The sequence below is a fragment of the Macadamia integrifolia genome, chromosome 13, assembly GCF_013358625.1.
Source record: "Macadamia integrifolia cultivar HAES 741 chromosome 13, SCU_Mint_v3, whole genome shotgun sequence".
NCBI classification, from domain to species: Eukaryota; Viridiplantae; Streptophyta; class Magnoliopsida; order Proteales; family Proteaceae; genus Macadamia; species Macadamia integrifolia.
This window is the reverse complement of record NC_056569.1, coordinates 3,779,327-3,804,446: the sequence shown is the minus strand read 5'-3', so window position 1 is coordinate 3,804,446 and position 25,120 is coordinate 3,779,327. Positions and strand designations below refer to the sequence as shown.

Below are 25,120 nucleotides of genomic sequence, written 5' to 3'. Positions count from 1 at the left end.
CCTTAGTAGATATTTATGACCCAACTATAAATAGCATTTACTCTTCTCCCATTTATTATTTTAGCAAGAGTTGGTCGAGAGGAGTAAAGAAGAGGGAGAAGAAGAAGGAAGAGAAGGGAAGGAAGTGTGGGGGAAAGAGTTTCCCCCTTGTTGCCGAAGCCGTACCTCACCATTTCGGCACCGGAAAAGTGATTGGAACCTTGAGATCTACAATTTGAGGTAGGTAAGTGCTAAAATCCATTGAATCTTGTGAAATCTTCTTGTGTGGTCAAATCAAAGAGTTAAGAGAGAGTCTATGTGAAGTCTTTAATGGTTTTAAAAGAGGAACAACCAAAATTTGAAGGCATTTAAGTGATATCTTGAGCTGGAGGAAGGATCAAAGGTTTTGGGGTTTCCTTGAACTGGAAGGTATAAAATCTTGATTTGAACCTAGATCTGTGTTGTATTCAAGTGGATGAAGTCATAAATGGGTCAAAAATGCGAAGGAAATGACCCCCTCGGTTCCCCAAAAGGTGGGGATGAAGAAGGGAAGTAGGACAGCAGAACCCACTAGACACTGGTGCATGGCACTTGCGGGTACCCAGACCCACCACTGAGACTTGTCAGTATTTCCTGGGCCTTGGAGCCTACTGGCAGGTAGGACCGATGGGTACCTAGACCCACCTATAGCACCTGTTAGGGATATGCCCACACTCCTATAGTTGGTTTTGATGATAACAAATATATAAAGGTATGTCACAATTTTCCTTTAAGTATTGTTTTGTAGAGACTTCATATCAAAGATCGTATTTGGTGAATGAAATGAAGAAATGAAGATTGAAGTCATAAAATGAAGAGTATCAACAAGTTGGCATCAATGCTTGAAGAAGATATCATAAGAATTTAAGCTTCAAGATGTCAAGACATGAAGCTTAAAGACATGGAATTGCAAACAAGAAGAAAAGAAGATAAAGTGCCAAAGAGTGGAAGGTTCAAGTGAAGAAGAAGACCACTAGGATAGATTGGACATTTTTAATGTAATTTGTAACTTCCACATATATATATATATATGCACTCACCACATGCATGTGCATTGCATCATACTAGAATGACCATAGAGCATACCTTGACCAAGTATGAAAAGTCTCTAAGTGGTGAGGAACATATTAGGAAAAATGTGTTCTAGTGAAATTCTGTGAAAACCACATTAACCTGACTCAAGGGTATTTTAGGTAATCTTAAATTTAGTATCAGGAGATGAAACCTTCATAAAAGTTGTAGGAAGTTGAGTTGTGATTCCAACGCAACTAATCTCAGGTCAATCTGAGGTCAGACCGAAACGTTATGGTCAAAACACTAACGACTAGTCAGTATGATAGCATTTTGTCAAAACAGTCTATCATATTGGCGGTCGACCGGCTGAAAGCCCTGGTCCACCGGAACTGTCCGAGACCATAGCCAGTTGACCGGTAGAAAGTCTTGGTTGATCGGTGACTGCCTGGAAGTGCCCCAACGACTATATTTTGCCTCAACGGCTCTTTTCGGTCGACCGACTACAGATGGCAGTCGATCGGTGGTCCCAGAATACGACCGTTAGAGCCTGATTTCCTACCTAAAATGCTTCACTAATCTCACCTATAAATACCTCTAATGCTACTCATTAATTAATAATCAATCCCAACTTTAGAGAAGCATTATTTGAGCATTAGAAGTGAGAATTTGTCTACACCATTTCTTGAGTTCAAGTTCTTTATTTTACATTCAAGAGGAACTCAAGACCATCTACAAGTCTTCATCTACATCTTGGCATTTACATTACAAGCATCAAGAAGATTTCAAAAGGTGCATTCATTCTATCATCATTGCATATTTCATTTGAACCACACCGGAGGTAATCCTCTTTTATTCCACTTCTCAATTTTCTATTTTACATTAAGTCTAGACTGTACTTAGACTTGTGTAAGGACTCTCTCATCCTTAAGAGATTGTAAGGATTCTCTTATCCTTAAAAGAGTGTAAGGTGCCTCTCTACCTTAAAGGAGATTGTAAGGTGCCTCTCTACCTGCAAAGGAGATTGTAAAGGTGCCTCTCTGCCTGTAAAGGGGATTTGTAAGGATACTCTTATCCGTGAAAAAGATTGTAAAGGTTTTCTTCCCTACCTATCGTATTGAAAGGGAGAACTAGTAGAATACCTTACAAGAGGATTCTTGTAGGGAGTGGACTAGACTCAGATTGAGTCGAACCACTATAAATCTTGTGTTGTGTGATTGTGCCTATTTTATTTATTCGCATCGTTTTTAACTTGCAATCACACTTGGGACCTATACATTGAAAAGAGTTAATTTCCACTAGTATAACCTATTTACCCCCCCCTCTAAGTTATTTCAATTGGTATCAGAGTAGGAGCTCAATATATAAGATTAAGTTGTCTTAAAGTGAGTCAAAGACCATGATTACATTTAATCGACCACCTGAAGGAATGGATGCATCTAGGCCTCCATACTTCAATGGAGAAAACTTCTCCTTCTGGAAATGTAGATTTAAGAATTTTATTTGTGGATATAATTTTCTTGTTTGGAGAACTAAAGAAAGAGGACCATATGTCATCACCAAAATTGTTAATGGAAAGATGGTGCCAAAGGATGAATCAGAATTGACAGCCGATGATCTAGTACTTCTTCAATACAATTTCAGGGCTCTCACCTACCTCCAATGTGCTTTAAATGAGGAAGAATTCAACAGAGTAAGTATGTGTGAAAATACAAAAGAAATTTGGGACACACTTGTAGTAACACATGAAGGTACTATAGAGGTAAGAGAAAGAAAAGTAGACATGCTTATACAAGAATATGAATTATTTCAAATGCATGAATATGAAAATATTTCTGACATGTTTACTAGATTTACTAATATTGTAAATTCCTTGAAATGACTTGGTAAGACTTACACCAACTCTGAGATGGCCAGGAAAATTCTTAGGTCACTACCTACCAAGTGGAAACCAAAGACAACTGCTATCAATGAAGCCCGAGACTTGAACGAGATAAGTCTATATGAATTAATGGGCTCACTTCTTACCCATGAAAAGAATCTCTATGAAGAATTCAAGAAAGTATATCCCAAATTCATTGCTTTCAAAGCATCCAAAGAATTGGATGAAGAAAGTGAAGAAGAGAATGATGAGGAAGTCTCATCGGATGAAGATGAAAGTGACTCTGATGAAGAAGTCACAGACCTCACCTTAATGGTTTATGGAAACAAAAAACTAGAGATAAGTTCTCAATCTCATTATTTAGATACTTCAAATAATGAATCTAATGATGACGATCTTCAACAAGCTTTTGAAGCTTTATATGAAGAAAGTTTGAAACTTGAAACTGAAAAGTCCAATTTGGAAAAGGAGGTTCTTTCCCTTAACAAGAGGATAGAATCATTGACATCTAAAATGTATGAACTTGAGGAGGATAACTCAAAGTTAACTACCATATTTCATACATTTACTAAAGGTCAAAAGACTTTGGATACATTATTAGGATCCCAATGCAAAAGTCCTCAAGACAAAGAAGGACTTGGCTATGATGGTGGAATCTCACCTCAAGGGAAAGAAAAAGAAAATGTAGTTTCTCCAATGGGAAGAAACCTCCATTATGACCAAAGGCAAGTTCCAAAAAGGAATAACATCCATTGTGTGTATTATTACACTCCCTCCAAGAGGCATGATAGACCTCAAAGGAATTTCAAATCTCAAAGAGATTTTAGACCACATACTCCCTATTGGCCACAAACACATCAAAGGTTTTATCCACTTTATAGACCATATAAGACTCAAAGAGATTTTAAATCTTACAGGCCACCTGCACATTATGAAATATATGATTCACAAAGGGCATACACACCATTTAAACCTCACACACCCAAAAGGGTTTGGAATCCGAAGGGATATTTTGATTGTAACATGGATGGACCCTTAAGATTTTGGGGACCAATATATGCTTGATTCTATTGGCTTAAAGAGCCAAAGTAAAAGATGGATGATGCATTGATGGTCATTTTGATATCACTAGAGAAGGGATGATAGTTCCGGTCGACCACCAACATGACAGACTATTTTGACAGAATGCTATCATCATCAGTGTTTTGACCATAACTTTTTGGTCTGACCTCAGATTGACCTGGGATTAGTTACTTTGGAATCGCGACTCAATTTCCTACAACTTCTACGAAGGTTTCATCTCCTAATACCGACTTTAAGATTGCCCAAAATTCCCTTGAGTCAGGTTAATCTGTTTTCATAGTTTAACTAGAGCATATTGCACTCTACCACCTAAGGTCATTCTAGTATAATGCATGAGGTGCGTGCATATGCAATGTGTGTACAAATTACAAAATATATTCTCTATCATATGGTCTTCATCTTGGGTCTTGATATCTTCATCATTATGGGTCTTGATGTCTTCATCTTCGGTCTTGAATGTCTTTATTATCTTGGGTCTTGAATGTCTTTAAGCTTCAAGGTCATGTCTGCATGAGTTCAAACCTTGATGTCTTAATTCGACCTTCTAAGTGTTTCTTCAAACTAATTACACTTTCTTCAAGCTAATCACATTTTATCAAACCAAGTTAAAGACGTATGTTTATTTGTTAACACCAAAACATAGCAAGGAGTGTGGACATGTTTCCCAACACATTGGTTGGTCAATATTGTACCAGTACCAAAGAAATATGGATAGGTACAGATGTGCGTGGACTTCCGAGATCTTAACAAAGTGAGCCCTAAAGATGACTTCCCATTACCCCACATTGAAGTGTTGGTAGATAATGCGGCGGGGCATGCTTTGTTATCATTCATGGATGGATTCTCGGGATACAACCAAATAAGTATGCAGCCAAAGGATTGTGAAAAAATAGTCTTCACCACTCCGTGGGGAACCTATTGTTACAACATGATGCCTTTTGGACTGAAAAATGCCAGGACAATTTATCAAAGAGCTACCACGGCCATATTGCATGACATGATGAACAAAGATGTGGAAGTCTATGTGGACGACATGATAGTAAAGTCAAAAGATCGGCAAGGGCATATTCCCGTACTAAGGCGATTCTTCAAAAGAATCAAGAAGTATCAGCTGAAGTTTGTGTTCGTGGCAACGACGGAAAAGTTGTTAGGCTTCTTGGTGAGTGAAAGAGGCATTGAAGTCGACCCTATCAAAATCAAGGCAATTCAGGAAATACCCACACCTCGGACTGAGAAGAAAATACGAGGATTTCTTTGTCACATCCAATATATTAGCAGATTCATAGCTCAGTTGACCACAATCTGTGAACCAATTTTCAAGCTACTGAAGAAGGATAAGCCCACGGAATGGAATGACCAATGCCAATAAGCATTTGATAAGATCAAGGAGTACCTTATAAACCCACCAGTATTGACACCACCAGTGGAAGGAGAACCACTTCTGTTGTATCCATCCATGGGAGAATATTCCATGGGCTCTTTGGTAGCACAGAAGGAAACAGAAAAGGAAGCAAAGCCTGCCATATATTACCTCAGCAAGAAGTTTCTGTAATATGAGACCCGGTACACATCTTTGGAAAGAACTTGTGTTGCGTTGATTTGGGCAGCTAAAAGGTTGCGACACTACATGGTTTCCTATCTGGTGCACTTGATCTCAAAGATGGATCCCATCAAATATCTCTTCGAGAAACCAGCCTTAACAGGAAGGATGGCCCGTTGGTTACTTTTGCTATCAAAGTTTGACATCACATATATTACTCAGAAATCTATCAAGGGCCAGGCCATAGCTGATCATTTCGCTGCTCACCCCACAGAAGATGGAAGATCCTTAGATGATGCCTTTTTCGATAAAGGAATCGCAGCAATGGAGGAAGAAGATACAGTTAATGAATGGCAGTTATTCCTTGATGGAGTAGCCAATCAAAAGGGATGTGGCATAGGAATAATGCTAGTCACTCCTGATGGCCTTTATTTTCCTTCATCATTTCACCTCGACTTCCCCTGTACCAACAATATTGCAGAATATGAAGCCTGTGCTTTGGGGCTAAAAACTGCTTTAACCATTGGGGTGAAAAGGATCAAGGTTTACAGAGATTCATCCATTGTCATTTGTCAGACGCAAAGAAAGTGGAAAACTGGAGATGAAAAGTTGAAGCCATATCAAGAACATCTGGAAAAGGTGATTGAACACTTTGAGAAGATCTCATACGAATACTTCTAGAGGGATAACAATAGGTTTGTTGATGCCCTTGCAACCTTGGCTTCTACAGTAGAGTGCAACCCTATGGCTAAAGTCCAACCATTTTTGGTAAAACAAAGAAGTAGGCCCATTTATCAGAATTCTGTAAACCCTCTCATTGTGGATGGTGAGTCTTGGTTTACTCACATAGTGGATTTCATCAGGGAAAGGAAGTACCCAATTGAAGCAACTAACAGAGAGAAGAAGTTTTTTAGGAGATATGCCACCCAGTTTATTCTCCAAGAGGATTTGTTATACAAGAGATCCTATGAGAAAATACAGTTGTTGTGTGTAGATGAGGAACAAGCTACAACTATCATGGAAGAAATTCATTAAGATCTTTGTGGACCCCACATGAATGCCAATAAGTTATCTAAGAAGATCCTCAAGCTGGGATATTATTGGAACACAATGGAAGCAGATTGTGTGGACTTTGTCAAAAAATGCCATAAGTGTCGGATATTTGATAACATCATACATATCCCGCCAACCGAGCTGCATTCGCTTAGTTCACCTTGGCCATTCTCCACTTGGGGCATCGATATCATTGGAAAAGTCAACCCTAAAGCATCCAATGGCCATAAGTTCATCCTGGTAGCCATTGATTATTTCACCAAGTGGGTAGAAGCTCAGGCCTATGCAGTCCTCACATCTGCTAAGGTGGCCAAATTCATCCAAGAAAATATCATTGTGTGAAATTGAGTACCTCAAGAATTGATATCAAATCAGGGATCCCATTTTTGGGGCAAGACCGACAAAATCTGCACAAAGTTCGGTATCAAAAGGCATCGATCTACCACTTATAGGTCGTAGACCAATGAGGCAGTAGAGGTAACCAACAAGAATATCAAAGTCATCCTACAGAAAATGGTGAAAACATATACCGATTGGGCTGATAAGTTACACATTGCCTTATGGGCATACTGGACTTCTGTACGATCCTTGATGGGGTTGTTTTGGTATATGGGGTTGAGGCAGTTCTATCCATGGAAATCCTGGTACCATCCCTAAGGATACTCCTTGATAATCAGCTACCTGAAGGCGAATGGGTGAAGTTCAGACATGATGAGCTCAACTTTTAGCTAAGAATGTGAAGCCCCATCACATAGAGGTGGGTGAACTTGTTCTTTGGGAACAAAGAGCCCCAATTCATGACCCAAGAGCAATATTCAGGCCCAACTAGAGTGGCCCATTCACTGTCAAAGAAATTCTACCAAGCAAGACTATGAAGCTCATAGACCACAACGGCGAAGAAATACCCGGATTGGTCAACATGGATCAACTTAAGAAATATTATGTCTGAATGGGTGAATAGCCTAAACTACGTCAGACCTAATTTCTTTTAAGGGATACATAGGAAACTTGACATGTGCAAGTGGGGTCGCAACCATCTCAAGGCAATAAATTGGTTCCTAAATTAATAATTAAGGTATCTTAAAAGATCATCATAGTTTGTGTCCCCCAAGAATCGCCATTTGGCATGAAAGGCCATTAGATATATGTCATCCACCCATTGGTCCGTCACTTCTTATCCAGGATTCTATCCCCCAAGAATCACCATTTGGCATGTAAGGCCATTAGGTATCTATCATTCACCTATGGTATGTCCATTCTTATCCAGTATTCTATCCCCTAAAAGAAAATTGCCACCTGGCACCAGTTTATCAAGGCTAGTTTATTCTCCACCCTTGATCAGTCAAAGTCAAAAGAAAAAAAGAAGAACTTGATGCAACAGCAGTAAAGACTTGTTTGAATCCTTAGCTAATGAGTAATGCTTTGATAAATCATCATATCTCGTTGTTTGTATTGGTTTCAAGAAAATTCGTGGGCTTATTGGATAAGACATTAAGGAAATGGACCTTAGACATAAATATGAGGGCACCAGGATTGCTGGAATCCATGAATGTGTCATTTCTTGGCCAAGTTGGATGTGTGAAGCTACATCACCAACTACTCTAACAGGTGCCTCAACACTGGGATGCCAACCTGCATGTATTTCGGTTTGGATTAGCAGAGATTTGCCCAACTCTTGAAGAATTTCGGGTTTATATGCTATCTCCAACCAAAGGCAGTTTGTTCCAACCCTCATTGAAGAATTATTGCTTAGAGGAAATTTAGGATTTCTTTGGATGGAAAGAAGAAAAAGTAAAGTAGTTTGTCAGGTATGGGAAGATCGACATTCTGAAGGTGGCTCAGATCTTCATCCAATATCTACCAATGGGAGGAATCCATCAGCAGCGATCCCTGGATGCTTATTTACTTTGTATGATAGCTCATTATGTTCTCTACACTCCAGGGCATGGTGCACCATCTGTTCTGATTGAGGTAGTAAAACAGTTGAAGAAGGGAGGTGTCATCGACCCTACAGTTCTTGCAGAAACATTCAAGGGATTTGATGACATGAGCTATGGCCATAGATTTGAACTAGATCATTATCAAGGGAGTCCTGCTATTTTTCAAATTTGGCTCCTCGAGAAACTGATGCTCACCACGCCATTAAGGGGAAGCCCACTAGGAGTTTTTTATTATTGGGATAAGAGAGAAGTTCTGGAATTCAACCTTATCACCGATTGGGAAAAGTACCTGTAGGAAAGAACTGTGCAAGATATCGCATGGAGGTTCCCAGGGAAGCCATAAGAAGATTTTTTGATGAATACCCCTGGCCACAACTATGTTAGATTGATGGGATTGACTCACATATCTTTTTATTTGCCTACGTACATCAGCCGACAATATGGGATTGAGGCAATGGACCCAGAGGAGTTAGTGAACTTCCACCTACCCCAAGAGTTGTCTCCCCACCTTGTTATTTACCTATCCCGTCTGTGGTAGGAAAGTTGTCCCCCTTTTCATGAAATTCACTTGGTAATGGAATGAGGAAGTATTTGAATTTTCGTGTTATTCCAATTATTCTAATTATTACTTGAGTTATGGAATTGATTGCGCCTAAGCATTGCAAGCAAAAAAAAAAAAAAAAGGGGAATAAATATTTTCTTTGTGCTAAAAGTAGGTTTTCATAGAGATGCTAAAATAAAATAATGAACAAACAAGGGGAGGGAAAAAGAAAAAAGAAAGAAAATATCCATGTGTTTGTGTTTGCAGGAAATACAGGAACAAATCCCTATGGGTCAGAAGCCATCATCTGAACCGTACTCTGAACCATCCTCATGAAGCATCGAGGAATCCACAGATGCTACTCCAACCTCCTCTAGCCTCTGGTTCAGGTCCTCAATCAGTGAACCCTATCGAGAAATCTCCCGATCCTTGGCAACGATCACCTCACACAGGCCATAGTGCATCCTCCTAATCTCAGCATAGACCTTCAGGGACACCTGAGAAAGAGCATATCAGCCAAAAGAAGTCAAGAGTTAATTGGAAAATGATTAGATACTCATATAATCATAAGGAATAGGCAGCCCAAGGGAAGCATCTACATCTGTGTACTGCTCCAGAAGATGAGGGCGACTGGGGTTGGCCGCATTGGGATAGGTCTAGGTAGGGAAGCCATGAAAGGGGACGTTAGAAACCCTAAGAGACCCACCGGCACTGGTGGCCTTGTTTGTGAAGGATCAGTAGCACTAGCATGTAATCGAATAGCAGAAGGATCTACACGTCTCACTCTCCCCTGAAAGAACATTAGTCAAGACCAAAACAAGGAAGAATCTGTAGGAAATACTCAAAAAAGGGTAACATACCACTAGACCATTGGGACCAAGAGGGGTGCTGTTTCAGATTTAAAATGAAACCGCAAGCGTACGGATCAGTGTAGCTATGGGTTGAACACAGGGAGAGCAGCCACTTTATTTTTTATTTCTTTTAATAATGCAAAAGTGAACTGATTAATGGTTGTGATCTAATTCTAATTACCGTCCTAAACATATGTATCTAAAATAACGTCCTAACCATTCGTCATCTAAGAATTTAAAGACGCAAGCCACGCAATTAAAATTAAATAAATAAATAACTGAAAATAAACAACCCACGCAATTAAAAAAATAAATAAATAAATAAAGGAAAAAAATACTGAAATAAAAATAAAGTAAAAGAAAGCGGATAAAGCTAGAGAGAGACTCACAAGTAGGTTTCTCTACTTAGCCCGAGGGATGCATCATAATATGAGCTTCCCTACTTGACCAGAGAGTCACTCTTACAAGGGCTTCTCTACTTGGCTTTAGGGAAAGGGAGACAACAATAATGTAACGACTGAAATAAAAATCCTAAATTAAGAAAGAAAGGTAGTCAGAAGAGGGAATGAGAGGGGGGAGAGAAGACTACTGAAGGAGCCTACTTACTTGAATCAATGCTTGAACTTGAAAAACAATTGCTCCACGGCTCGTGATCTTGTCACCTAGATCTATGCCTAGAACTATAACTTAAAAAAATTACAACTCAATTGCATAAATCATAAACAAAAAGGGCTGAATAAAAATAAAAGAGTCCTTGCATTAATTGAAATAAAAAAAAACTATTACAAAAGTGATTACAAAAAAGATAAAGAAGAACTAAAACTAAAGAGAGAGTAAGAGAAAGAGAGAGCAACTAAAAAAAACTAGAAGAAGAATGAATTGTCTCCCCTCCTCTTACATGAGTTGTATTTATAGGGAATGGGGAGGTAGGGTAACAATTTTCTCTTTCCTAAAAGAGAGAAACCCACAATTGATTGTGAGATCTTTTGAGACCAAAAGTGCTAAGGTGGAGGAGAGAGAAGAGAAAAATAAACTTTGAGAATTTTCCTACAATTTGTTTGCTTATTTTCTTTCCTTTTTTTTTCTAATTTATTTTTCTTCTTTTTCTCCCTCCAAGGGACGATTTTCTTCTTGATTTATGTGATTTGGACAATCTTTTGGTGGGTGATGATGTGGAGGAGAGAGAAGATTTGGACAATCTTTATTTCTCCTCTTTTGTTTTCTTTCCTTTTTTTTCCCGTCTCTTCTTGCGCAGGAACCCTTCCACGATTTTGCGTGCTTCTAATTTGATGTGGAAATCCCCTCCATGCCCTTAGTGCTTTAAGTGAGTGAAAAGCAGAAAATCTTCAACAAAATTCTCAAAAAAAAACAACCATGAGATTCGAACTTGAGACCTCTTGATGAGCAAGGGAATTTTGTACACCATAGCTCACCAACTACGCTAGGTAGTTGTTGTTACCAAAAATAAATCTTTAATCACTTAAGGATGTGGTCCATCGATCCTTGTTGGTATTTGGAGTATTCCTTGTACCTCTGGGACAATTGCAAATGGGCTGGTTCTGCATCTCGGTTCAATTCTGATCCATTATTCTTTTTCTGACCCGAAAAGAATAATCATTTGTATGGGTGACCAAACGAATGTGTACTTTTAATTGAACACATCCATCTTGCTCAGAATTTCATCCTCTTCGTAACCATGAAAAGAAATAGGACCTCTTTAGTGTAAAATTGAAGATATAGTTAGGCCTTGAAAATATAAAACCTGCAAAAAGAGAGTAAAACCCAAGGTAGCTCCATTCTAAATATGTAAAATGCATGTTTTACTACCCTAGATTTCACACATAAATGTGCTCATCAGAATTCCCCCACACTTAGACTTTGCTAGTCCTTGAGCAAGACAAAAAGAAAAAGAATAAAGACAAAAAAACCTAACTCACTTTCGTAGGAATCACGGTTGCACTTAGCATGTGCAACAAGCCTTTAAACCCCTAGGTCACCCCTAGTGGACGAGTTGTGTCTCATGGGTGTTTGCAGTGAATATACACCCAAAATTCAGAATAAAAAATCCCAACTGCTAAAGGTAAGGCTCATACCGATCCGGAGCAAAGATAATTTCTCTTACAAGGGACCCCCACACTTGAACTTTTATTACCCTTTATCAATTCCAGGCACTAGCATATTTCTTAATTTGGAACTCACCTTGTCTCTTCCAAAACATCCTTATCTTAAGGCAAAACCACTTGTGAAGAAATAGGGAACCAATGACTAAGGCATTGGAGTGTTTTTGACCAAACATGTTATCAAGCAATGATGACATTTGCACATTTTTTTTCTCTTTTTTTTCTGCTTAATAAACTCTATTCTACTCTACTACTTTTGGCCTAAATGACATGGTGGAGCAAACACCAGACACCCAAGTTACTATGTAGCTTCACTTTTTGCATATGTCCACAAAGGCAGTGATGCTAGAGTTACTTCAGAAGTTTCCTCCCAAGGAATTTCGATCAAGACACCACGCGTCCTGAGGCGCAATGCCCTGTCTAGTTCCAAGGGAATCAACTCTTATTCTTCTTTATACCACATTTCACATATCATTTAAAATTGTGCATTTGTCAACCCATGCCAAATTAAAAAGAAGGTCTCAACTCCAAATCAAAAGTACAAGGAACCCACAGACTTACATATGGTCCATCACCATAAAACAAGGGTCTCTTATTTTCAAAAGAAAGTCCCATCTCAGGCACATGCTTGTTTCTTTCTTCTCAATAGGGTTTTATACGTTCAAAATGGGTAACTTAGTCAAAACTTTTATTTTCATACATCAAGCAACCGAATGGTATGATCATTAGCCAAAAGCCAAAGTAGGACTTCATCCTTAGCAAGCTCAAAAATAAAAAGAAAAACAAACAAAACAAAGTGAAAAAAAAAAAAAAACTGGTTTCCCTCCCCCACACTTAAGTCATGCAATGTCCTCAATGCATGGAAAGAATTAAAAACAAAGATAATGCAAGGGGGTCATACCTGATTAAAAGTTAGTCATCAGTGTAAAAAGGTTCATGGAGATCCATGACCTCTTCACTACTAGTAGTAGGAAACTCGAGGAACGGTTTCAAACGCTGACCATTAACCTTCGAAATTACCCATGTTCCTGGATTCAAAATCTCCACAGCCCCATGGGGATATACATTATGGACAATAAACGGGCCATCCCATCGGGATCTAAACTTACCAGGGAAAAGATGCAATCGAGAGTTGTACAATAAGACTTTATCACTAATTGCAAAAGATTTGCGCAGAATGTGCTTATCATGGAAAGCTTTGGTCTTTTCCTTGTAAATCCTAGAACTTTCATAGGCATCATTCCTAAGTTCCTCCAACTCAGATAGTTGGAGCCTACGATGAATTCCCGCATAAGACAAATCAAAGTTAAGCTTCTTGATGGCCCAAAAGGCCTTATGCTCCAACTCAACTGGTAAGTGACAAGCTTTCCCATACACCAAACGGTAGGGAGACTGGCCAAGGTTAGTCTTAAATGCAGTCCGATGGGCCCACAAGGCATCAATAAGCCTAAGGGACCAATCCTTACGGTTGGGATTAACAGTTTTTTCCAAGATTTGTTTGATCTGCCTATTAGACACCTCCACATGGCCACTAGGTTGGGGATGATAAGGGGTAGATAACTTATGGGTGATCCCATACTTTTTCATTAGGGCCTCAAAAGGCCGATTACAAAAATAAGTACCCCTATCACTAATTATTGCACGTGGTGCACCAAAGCGAAAAAAAATGTTCTCTTTGAGAAACTGGACCACCACTTTGTGGTCATTAGATTTACAAGGTATGGCCTCTATCCATTTAGAAACATAATCAATGGCAAAAAATATGTACAAATTCCCAAAGGAATTAGGGAATGGTCCCATAAAATCGATGCCCCAAACATCAAAGATCTCAACTACCAAAATAGGGTTGAGGGGCATCATGTTCCTCTTATTGATACGGCCAAAAGACTGACAGGCGGGGCAAGCCTTGCAAAAATCAAAAGCATCTCTAAAAATAGTGGGCCAATAAAAACCGCATTGGAGAACCTTTGCGGCAGTCTTCTTAGGTCCAAAGTGTCCACCACATGCATGATCAATACAAAAAGAGAGAATGGAATGTTGCTCATGATCAGGAACACATCGTTGGATAATCTAATCCGGACATATCTTAAACAAATAAGGATCATCCCAGAAAAAGTGCTTAACTTGGGAATGAAACCTATACTTATCTTGAGTGGACCAGTGATCCGGAGTCACACCTAAAACTAAGAAGTTGACAATGTCAGCAAACCATGGTTCACTAGACATTGCAAATAATTGTTCATCTGAAAAGTTCTCGTTGACTGGAGAATCAACAGTCAAGGAATTGGAAAGCCGGGATAAATGGTCTGCAACTAGGTTTTCAACTCCTTTCTTATCCCTAATTTCTAAATCAAACTCTTGCAAAAGTAAAACCCACCTAATGAGACGGGCTTTGGCATCCTTCTTCTGAACTAGGTATTTGAGGGCAGAATGATCATTATACACCACCACATGTGAACCAACTAAGTAAGACCGAAACTTTTCTAATGCAAACACAACCGCTAAAAATTCTTTTTCAGTGGTTGTATAATTGAGTTGTGCATCATTTAAGGTCCTACTAGCATAGTAAATGACAATAGGCAACTTATTAATCCTTTGACCCAAAACTGCTCCTATGGCAAAATCTGAAGCATCACACATCAGTTCAAAAGGTTCAGTCCAAACAGGTGGCTGAACAATGGGTGCATTGGTCAACTCCTTCCTAAGTTGCTTGAATGATTCTAGGCACTCTTTGGAAAACTCAAAAGTCTGATCTTTGACAAGTAATAAAGTGAGAGGTCGGGCTAACTGACTAAAGTTCTTAATAAACCTTCTTTAAAAGCCTGCATGCCCTAGAAAAGACCGGACATCCTTAACAGATTGAGGAGGTGGTAAATTATCAATTAAATCCACTTTGGCTCTATCTACCTTAATTCCCTCCTTGGATATTACATGGCCTAAAACAATACCAGATTTAACCATAAAATGGCATTTCTCCCAATTCAAAACCAAATTCTTAGATATGCACCTTTTCAAAACAAGGGAAAGATGATGAAGACATTCAGAATAGGAATTCCCATAAATTGAAAAGTCATCCATAAATACTTCTAAGAATTTTTCGACTATATCAGAAAAAATGCTCATCATGCATCTTTGGAACGTAGCAGGGGCATTGCAAAGCCCAAAGGGCATACGCCTGTAAGCAAATGTTCCATATGGACAAGTAAAAGTAGTCTTATGCTGGTCCTTTAAAGCAATTGGGATTTGGTTATAGCCATAATATCCATCAAGAAAACAATAGTATTCATGTCCAGCTAACCTCTCTAACATCTGATCAATGAATGGCAATGGGAAGTGGTCCTTCCAAGTTGCCGCATTTAACTTCCTTATAGTCTATGCACACTCGCCATCCTATTTGGACACGGGTAGGGATCAACTCATTGTTGGCATTAGGAACTACAGTCACACCAGACTTCTTAGGCACTACGTGAACTGGGCTTACCCATTGGCTGTCAGAAATAGGATAAATTATTCCATGATCCAAGCACTTTAGGATCTCTTTCTTAATGGCTTCCATCATCACTGGGTTAGCTCTTCTTTGGGGTTCCGTGGATGGTTTGGAATCCTCCATAAGATGCATATGATGTTGCACAATAGAAGGGCTTATACCCTTGATATCAGCTATGGTCCAACCTAGGGCTTCCTTATTATCTTTTAACACTTTAAGTAACTCCTCTTCCTGGCTAGAAGTCAAATTTGAAGAAATTATTACAGGAAGAGTCTGGTCAGGACCTAGGAAAGCATACCTCAAATTAGATGGCAACTGCTTAAGATCTAGCTTAGGGGGCTCAACTATGGAAGGTTTGGGAATGGAATTGGAAAGGGGTCCTAAGGGCTCCATGAGTGTGTGAAGACTCAAGACTTCAGAAAAGAAATTTTTACTATCATCATCCTACTCATCCATACACTCTTGGAATTCTGAATCAAAATCAATATCAAAGTTGGTAACTAAATCATCAGAAAAATCCAAAAAATCCTCAAGCATATTGATCTCTTCTTCCATATGTGGTTGCTTGCCAATCCTAAACATATTAAACTCAACAGTTTGGTTACCAAAAGATAATCTTAGGAAACCATTCTGACAATTGATTAATGCGTTACTTGTAGCCAAGAATGGTCTTCCTAGAATTATTGGGATCTCATCCTTGGTTGAGAAGGGTCTAGTATCTAACACAATGAAATCAACAGGGAAAATAAATTCCCCCACCTTTAGTAAGACATCTTCAACCATCCCTTTAGGAATCTTAACAGACCTATCAGCCAACTGAAGCGTAGTTCTAGTGGCTTTCAATTCTCCTAATCCTAGTTGCTTGTACACATGGTAAGGTAAAAGATTCACACTTGCGCCAAGGTCAAGTAAGGCATGCTCAATATAGGTGTTGCCTATGACACAAGATATGGTAGGGCTCCCTGGATCCTTATACTTGGCTGCTATAGGCTGAGTAATTATGGAACTAATGTTACCTGCCAAGAACGCCTTTTTGGGCACACTAGTGATACGTTTGTGAGTACACAAATCTTTCAGTACCTTTGCATAGGCGAGGATCTGGGATATGGCACCCAAAAGAGGGATGTTCACTTCTACCTTTTTGAAGACTTCTAAAATTTTGTCCATGGAAGCAGTCTTCTTTTTGTTTACCGAGCGATTAGGAAATGGGACAGGATGAACATAAGGACTATTAGGGATTTGCCCCTGTTCAGAAGAATCATTTTTTGTTTCCTCAACCAAATCATCTTTAGTTTCAGAAAAATATTTAGGTTCATCAGACGAACCTGGAACAAGAGGCACATTTGTGTCCTACACTGAAGAAGAGTTAATAGGAGTAATAGATGGGGAAGATTTAGAAACACTCTGTTGGTACTCTCTACCACTCCTAAGGGCATAAACAACATTACATTGGTTAGAGGGCCCTTGTTGGGTCTGACCTTGTACTATATTCAGTGGTGCATTAGTTGGTCCTTGTGAACTAACAGGCTGATGATGCTTAGGGTTAGGCTCTGGTTGACTGGGTAAAGTTCCTTTCTCCCTCTCACGCATAATTGTGACAACTTGGGTAAGTTCTCTCGTAAGATTTTGATGGCTTGTGATGAGGAGGGCCATATTTTTTTCCAAGTCACTTATTCTACTTGCCTCTCCAGTGTTGGTAAACCCAGGGGGTTGCTGATAAGATGATAGGAGAGGGGCCCTAGGAAAGCTCGCCTGAGGTCTTACATTTGACTTAGGAAAAGTATTTTGGTTAAAAGATTGTTGTGCAAAGGGAGGCCTTTGGGGTCCAGGTTGACCTTGATTATAGAAATTGGAAGGTCCTGCTTGGTTGCCCTGATTCCAAGAGAAATTTGGGTGATTTCTCCATCCTGGATTGTAGGTGTTACTATATGGATTATTCTGGTATAAGGCATTAACACTATCATTAGAAGTGCCCCCAGAGGTGTTGGGGCATTCTTCTATGACATGTCCAGGGGACTGGCACCAAGCACAAATCTTAACCAAATTGACTGATGATGGCTCTCTAGGAACAATAGCCTCAATCCTCTTGATTAGGCTATCCAAATGGGCTTCCTTGCTACTATCCCATCCACAAAATATCTTTTCCTCCTATGGTTCTTTCACTCTCTTGGGTTGATTCCCACTCACGGGTTTTGCAGCTAAGTCAAGTAAGAATTCCCATGCCTTTCCTTCATCTGTAAAGGATGTGAATCCCTCAAGGCACATAGACTCTATCATTTGTTTAGTTGGGTAATCAATACCCTCATAAATTATTTAACATAAATGCCATAGGTCTAGGCCATGGTGAGGGCATTCTTGGAGTAGATCCTTGAATCTCTCTATAAGTTTGGAAAATGACTCACTAGGCTTTTGCCTAAACTGAAGGATATCACTTCTAAGCTTATTGGTCTTGTGAGTTGGGAAAAACTTCTTAAGGAAGACAACTGTGAACTATTCCCATGAGGTTATGGAATTTGTGGGTAACCCATACAACCACTTCTTAGCTTGGTCTTTCAATGCAAAAATGATAAACCTAAGCTTAACAGCATCATCAGAAATTTGTTGGATCTTAATTAGAACACATACCTCTTCAAATTCCCTTAGAAATAGGTATGCATCCTCAGAGGTCAACCCATGGAAGTGGGGCAACATAGTGATGTATTGAGATTTGAGTTCAAAATTATTGCCCTGGGCTTGTGGTAGAACTATACAGGAAGGTTGGGCTGTTCTAGTAGGGTAGAACCTATCTTTCAGAGATTTAGGTGAAGGGTTTTGCTGTTGGTCTCCCATATTGAAGGGTTTTAAAGAGAGCAAACGTATAGGGTCACTACTTGTTGGATCTCTTCTTTCTAACCGATTCTTAATATTATGTACCCACCTAACACTCATGCAATAGAAAACTACCCACAACTAAAGTAAGACAAGCACAAAAGAATGGATAGCAAAAATTTTTTAATGATTTTTTTGATTTTTTTGAATTTTTTTTTTGGCTTTTTGGGAGCTTACCGGTAGGGATCCGGGGTTGCTCAGGTCAATTCCTGAGGTACTGCTACAGGGCGAAACCTGTCTTTATCATACTGTGAGGCATGGCGACCTCCACTGATACAACTATTATTGCAAGTTGTTCTTCTCAGGAATTCAATAAAAGAAAAGGAAAAATATAAAACAAAGCACTCCGATTTACCAAAAGAAAGTGGAAAATAACATGAAACTGTCTCCCCGGCAACGGCGCCAAAAACTTGTTTGAGATTTAAAATGTAACCGCAAGCGTACGGATCAATATAGCTACGGGTCGAACACAGGGAGAGCAGCCACTTTATTTTTTATTTCTTTTAATAATGCGAAAGTGAACTAATTAATGGTTGTGATCTAATTCTAATTACCGTCCTAAACATATGTATCTAAAATAACGTCCTAACCATTCGTCATCTAAGTATTTAAAGATGCAAGCCACGCAATTAAAATTAAATAAATAAATAATTGAAAATAAACAACCCACTCAATTAAAAATAAATAAATAAATAAATAAAGGAAAAAATACTAAAATAAAAATAAAGTAAAAGAAAGGGGATAAAGCTAGAGAGAGACTCACACGTAGGTTTCTCTACTTAGCCCGAGGGATGCATCATAATATGAGCTTCCCTACTTGACCAGAGAGACACTCTTACAAGGGTTACTCTACTTGGCTTTAGGGAAAGGGAGACAATTAAAATAAAAACAATAAATTGATGGTTCTATGGCTAGGAGGGGCAAAGCCAACACATACACTAGCCATGAACCTTGGGGAAAAGGGATAGCAATAATGTAACGACTGAAAATAAAAATCCTAAATTAAGAAAGAAAAGGTAGTCAGAAGAGGGAATGAGAGGGGGGAGAGAAGACTACTGAAGGAGCCTACTTGCTTGAATCAATGCTTGAACTTGAAAAACAATTGCTCCACGACTCGTGATCTTGTCACCTAGATCTATGCCTAGAACTATAACTTAAAAAAATTACAACTCAATTGCATAAATCATAAACAAAAAGGGCTGAATAAAAATAAAAGAGTCCTTGAATTAATTGAAATAAAAAAAAAAACTATTACAAAAGTGATTAAAGAAAAGATAAAGAAGAACTAAAACTAAAGAAAGAGTAAGAGAAAGAGAGAGCAACTAAAAAAAACTAGAAGAAGAATGAATTGTCTCCCCTCCTCTTACATGAGTTGTATTTATAGGGAATGGAGAGGTAGGGTAACAATTTTCTCTTTCCTAAAAGAGAGAAACCCACAATTGATTGTAAGATCTTTTGAGACCAAAAGTGCTAAGGTGGAGGAGAGAGAAGAGAAAAATAAACTTTGAGAATTTTCCTATAATTTGTTTGCTTATTTTCTTTCCTTTTTTTTTTAATTTATTTTTCTTCTTTTTCTCCCTCCAAGGGACAATTTTCTTCCCTCTTTTTTTTTCTTTCCTTTTTTTCTCTTCTCTTCTTGCGCAGGAACCCTTCCACGATTTTGCTTGCTTCTAATTTGATGTGGAAATCCCCTCCATGCCCTTAGTGCTTTAAGTGAGTGAAAAGCAGAAAATCTTCAACAAAATTCTCTAAAAAAAACAACCATGAGATTCGAACTTGAGACCTCTTGGTGAGCAAGGGAATTTTGTACACCATAGCTCACCAACTACGCTAGGTAGTTGTTGTTACCAAAAACAAATCTTTAATCACTTAAGGATGTGGTCCATCAATCCTTGTTGGTATTTGGAGTATTCCTTGTACCTCTGGGACAATTGCAAACGGGCTGGTTCTGCATCTCGGTTCAGTTCTGATCCATTATTCTTTTTCTGACCCGAAAAGAATAATCATTTGTACGGGTGACCAAATGAATGTGTACTTTTAATTGAACACGTCCATCTTGCTCAGAATTTCATCCTCTTCGTAACCATGAAAAGAAATAGGACCTCTTTACGTGTAAAATTGAAGATATAGCGCCCGATAGTCCTTAAGGCCTTGAAAATATAAAACCTGCAAAAAGAGAGTAAAACCCAAGGTAGCTCCATTCTAAATATGTAAAATGCATGTTCTACTACCCTAGATTTCACACATAAATGTGCTCATCAGGTGCACACTATCTCCTCCTCCAAGAAGGCTCCATAGTCCCTATCCGGATCAAGAAAGGAGTCCTCCCATACTCCGTTAGCCAAGCACTTCATCTCGTCTACAGGGACAATCTCTGGACAACGAATAGTGGGTGGAGGAAGACCGGGAGAAGGGCGTGGATCGATGTCTAACCACTGGGGTACTATTCTCTCTCCTAAGTACTAGGCATGGCCCCATATGCCCTGGAAAAGAACTCGATTCTCAGACAATTGATGAGCCAAGGTGACTCTCTCGGAATCCGAAAACACAAGGTCATGGAATGGTCTCCAAGTAACCTGCACAACCAAGGAAGGGTAAGTACAGCATCAGGAAAATAGAATTTTAGCGTCAAACATAGCATACCTCAGTGAGATCGTTCAAAAGCGAATGAGTAGTGGTCCCCGGAGGATGGCATCCGACCCGGACCACCTGGTTATCTCCCCACTTTGTGGCCAGGGGGAAGAAGAATGTCTCAGGATCCCTCAGTTTAGGGGTTGTAGTTCCCAGGTGCTCAAAACACCAAGGTTGTTTTAAGAAATCAAAGTAAGAAAGTGCAGACCAAATGACTGAAAGAAAATAGATATGAGAAGGAAAGTTACCTGGATAATGTAGCCTGCCCCCTTAAGGCCCCTATCTCTGTAGGACAGTAGGACCAGGGACCATATGAGATATGCATAGGCAGCTCCGCCCCAGTCCCAGGAATCTACTGTGCGAAGATTTTTGAGGAAGTACACCTGGCGGATATCTACTCCCCCTCTAAGGTCACTGAAGAGGCACTGACCCAAGGAAAATAGCAGAAAGGAACGTGCTATCTGAGACATGTTGCCTAGATTCTCCCCCAGGCAGACTTTCCACCATCAGGCACTATCTCCCCAAGGCGGATGCATGTCTGGCCAGCTTGAGTGGGGATACTGGTCAAATCTGTAAACTCCATGGCAGGGTCATGGATCGACCCCCAAATGGAATGTCTGTCAAGGCATAGAAGCACATAGACGTAATGGTGATCTTTCCAACAGGAAGATGGAAAGTGTGAGTACTCGGCCACTATCGCTCCATCAAGGCCCCCACCATTCCATCAGGGCCCCCACCAATGCCGGATTAAACTTTTGGGTCTCTATAAGGGCCAGCCTGCACAGATAGGTATCATCAACCATCTCCTTCACCCTACGAGGGAGCATCCTATGCCAGGGCTAAACCATATTCGGATGGCCATAGGAGGCCAAGGTAGGTGGTTCCTTCCCCTTATGCTAATGGAAATAAAAAAAAAGCAGCAAAAAGCAAAAACAATACGATAAATAAATAAAAAAAAAAAAGAGAGAACAACAAAACAGGAATAAAAGATGATCAAAATAATCAACGAAATGTAAAAACTTACCCAGGAACCCCATATGGAGTTGCAGATGTGATTCCGGCTGTTGTGAAGAGTCTGCCCGGAATACCAGTCGGCCAAGCCCTCATCCTTGTGAGAAGGACTGCTTCAACTCTCAGGCTAGACCTCTCCCAGAGTCTTCCTCTTCCTCCTTTCAGTTATATTTTTAGAAACTATAAAAGCCCCAAAAATTTTTCAAAATTGCAAAAGCCCCAAAAACTTTCCTAAATTACAAGAAGCCCTAGAAAGTTTCTCAATTTGCATAAAAGCCCACAAGAATATCAAATTAAATCCTCCTTCAAGAACAAGATGAAGATCTTCAAGAACTTCAAGAACAAGGTGAAAAACTCAAAAAACAGGAAGGAAAATTCCAAGAAAAACCAGAGAGTTCTAGGAACTCACTTCACTCAGAAAAGCTAAAATAAAGAATGAACAGGGGAGAGGGCCCATTTTATTAAAAAAAATTATTTTGGGATTCCAATTCAGAAGTCCAAATTCAATTCAAAGAAGAACCAAAGAATTAAAAGATTCCAAATCAAGCATCAAAATTCAAACCAAATCAATGAACAAAATTCCAAATCAAAAGCAGGAATTAAAAGATTCCAAATTAAGCATCAAAATTCAAAATTCAAATCAGAAATCCAAATCAATTGTTATTATCTTTTACAGGGTGGAAAGAGCAGTGAGTTTCTTTCATGTAATTGACAAGGCCAGATAGCCCAGCCCGGTTCAAAAGAACCCACCTGGAAAACCAGATAGCCCAACCCGGTTCGAGAAAACCCACCTGGAAGACCATATGGTCCAGATTGGTTCAAAAGAACCAGCCTAGAGACAAAAATTCCCTGAACTAGCACATGTGAAGCCCAGCTAAGGAAAATCAAAGAATCAAGTGTTTTACCTATTACAGGATTGGAAAAGTAGCGAATTCCTCTCTTATAACCTTCAGTCCCAGATAGTCCAGATTGGGTCAAAGGACCCAGCCTGGAGACCAAAATTCCATGAACTGGCACATGTGAAGCCCAGCTAAGGAAAATCAAAGATCAAAGTACTAACCTTTTTTGTAGGATTGGAAGAGTAGAGAATTCCTTTCCACAATTGGCAGCCCCAGGTAAGTCCTTAACTTCAAAGCAGTTAGGAGATATTATCTGTTGCATTTTTCAATTCAGTCATAACCGAGCAAGATGACGGCAGTACATGCTCCGGGTGACAAAATGTGGTCGTTCATTTCTTTTCCCTTTCGGCCGTTGGCATAGGCCTCGGCCAAAGAGGGGCATTTTGTAGACACCCAATTTTGTCACCCTTCCCGAGCTATGACGAAATATAGATCTTGGATGCGACTTCTAGCTTCCGACCAACAGAGATGCTGATGGAAATACTCCCGGGCCTAAAACCCTAGAAATCCTCACGTGGGAGAGAAGGGGGTCCAATTTTTGCTTTTTATATACAAAAGAATCCGGTCAAGATGACCATACAGATGGATAGTGCTCGAAAATACGATTCTGATGATATATGGTATGCCAAAATTAGACAGTCGAATTGCCCATAATCTTCCCTAGAAAATCTATTTTTTTCCACATGTATGTCGTGCACACCGACCAACTAGCCAGCCAGCAAGCTAAGCCAGCCAGCCAACCCAACCAAGCCAACCAGTAAGCCAGCCTAGCCTGGCCTGTATGCCCTTACAGCATGTTGCGTGCCCCCACCGCATAGCCTACGCACCCCCACCACACAGCCTGCTCGCCCCCATAGCATGCTATATGTTCCCTTGCTAGATGGCCACGCACACCTTGCCTGCACCATGCACATGTTGCCCGCACACCCATGACATCACCCGTACTACCTGCCTAAACTAACTATACCTCGGGCACTTTGGCCTGGTCCCATGCACCACCGTCAGTGGCTGGGATTGGTATTTCTCTCTCCTCTTGCTTTTTTAAAAATCACCTTTTTTGGCTAAAATTTCTCTCTCCTCCTGCTTTTCTAAAAATTACCTTTTTTCGGCTAAAATTTCTCTCTTCCCCTGCTTTTTTGAAAATCGCCTTTTTTTGGCTAAAATCTCTCTCTCCTCCTACTTTTTCAAAAACCACCTTTTTATGCTAAAATTTCTCTCCCCTCCATTTTTTTTGAAAACCCCCTTTTACCCACTGAACAAAAGTCCTCCCCACCCATTTTTGCCTTCAACTCCCCCCTTTTACCCATTGGACAAAAATCTTATTCCCTCAATTTAGGCAAGAGCTCCCCTTTCATCCACTGGATAAAGGGATTCCCTCTCTCCTATTTGGCCGGAAAAAACTATAAGTACCCCCTCCCTTAAAAAAAGCAGACCAACACATCAGAATCCCCCTTTACTATTTCGTAGTGAAATTTTCCTCCTTTCCCCCGCTTGACTTTCTTTTGATCTTCGGAGCGATCTTCGTCATGATCCGAAAACTCATTTGGATCTTCAAAGTGTTCTCCAGGATCTTGAAAATCTTCAATCCAAATTATTAGTTAGATCCAATTTTTAGTCAAAAATAGCATGTTCTTGAGCCACCTCCCTTGAGTATTCTTGAGTGTTCTTGAGTGTTCTTGAGCATTCTTGAGAGTTCTTGAAATAGAAACCCACCCTTTTGAGGTTCTTCGGGTCTACGAAGAGATCTTTGTTAAGATTTGAAACTCTGTTCGGATCTTCAAAGTGTTCTTCGGGACTTTGGAGTTCTTCAATATTTTTTTAGGTCAGCCCATTTCTTTTCAGAAATAGTCATTCCTAGCTGAACCCCTATCCGAGTGTCCTTGGAATCTTTCCAGAAACAGCCATTCCTAGGGAAAGCTCTACCGAAGTGCCACCTCAGCCTTGCCCTCACTTAGCCTATCCCCAACGAAAGCTCTACTGGAGTGCCACCTCATCCTAAATCCAGAAATAGCCTTCCCTAGCCGAAGCTCTGCCGGAGTGCCATTTCATCGTAAGCCCGAAAATAGTCTTCCCTAGGCGAAGCTCTATCCGAATCCAAATCTGAAAATAGCCTTCCCTAGCTGAAGTTCTGTCCCAATCCCAATACGAAAGTAACCATTCCTAGTCGAAACCCTGTCCACATACC

General features: G+C 39.8%; 1 non-coding gene across 1 annotated transcript; it reads left to right on the top strand.

Moving 5' to 3' along the window:
- The first annotated feature begins 17,861 nt into the window (after positions 1–17,861).
- On the top strand, positions 17,862–17,968 carry LOC122060357. Its single transcript, XR_006134376.1, has one exon. It is a non-coding gene; the product is annotated as a small nucleolar RNA R71 (small nucleolar RNA).
- The last annotated feature ends 7,152 nt before the right edge of the window (positions 17,969–25,120 follow it).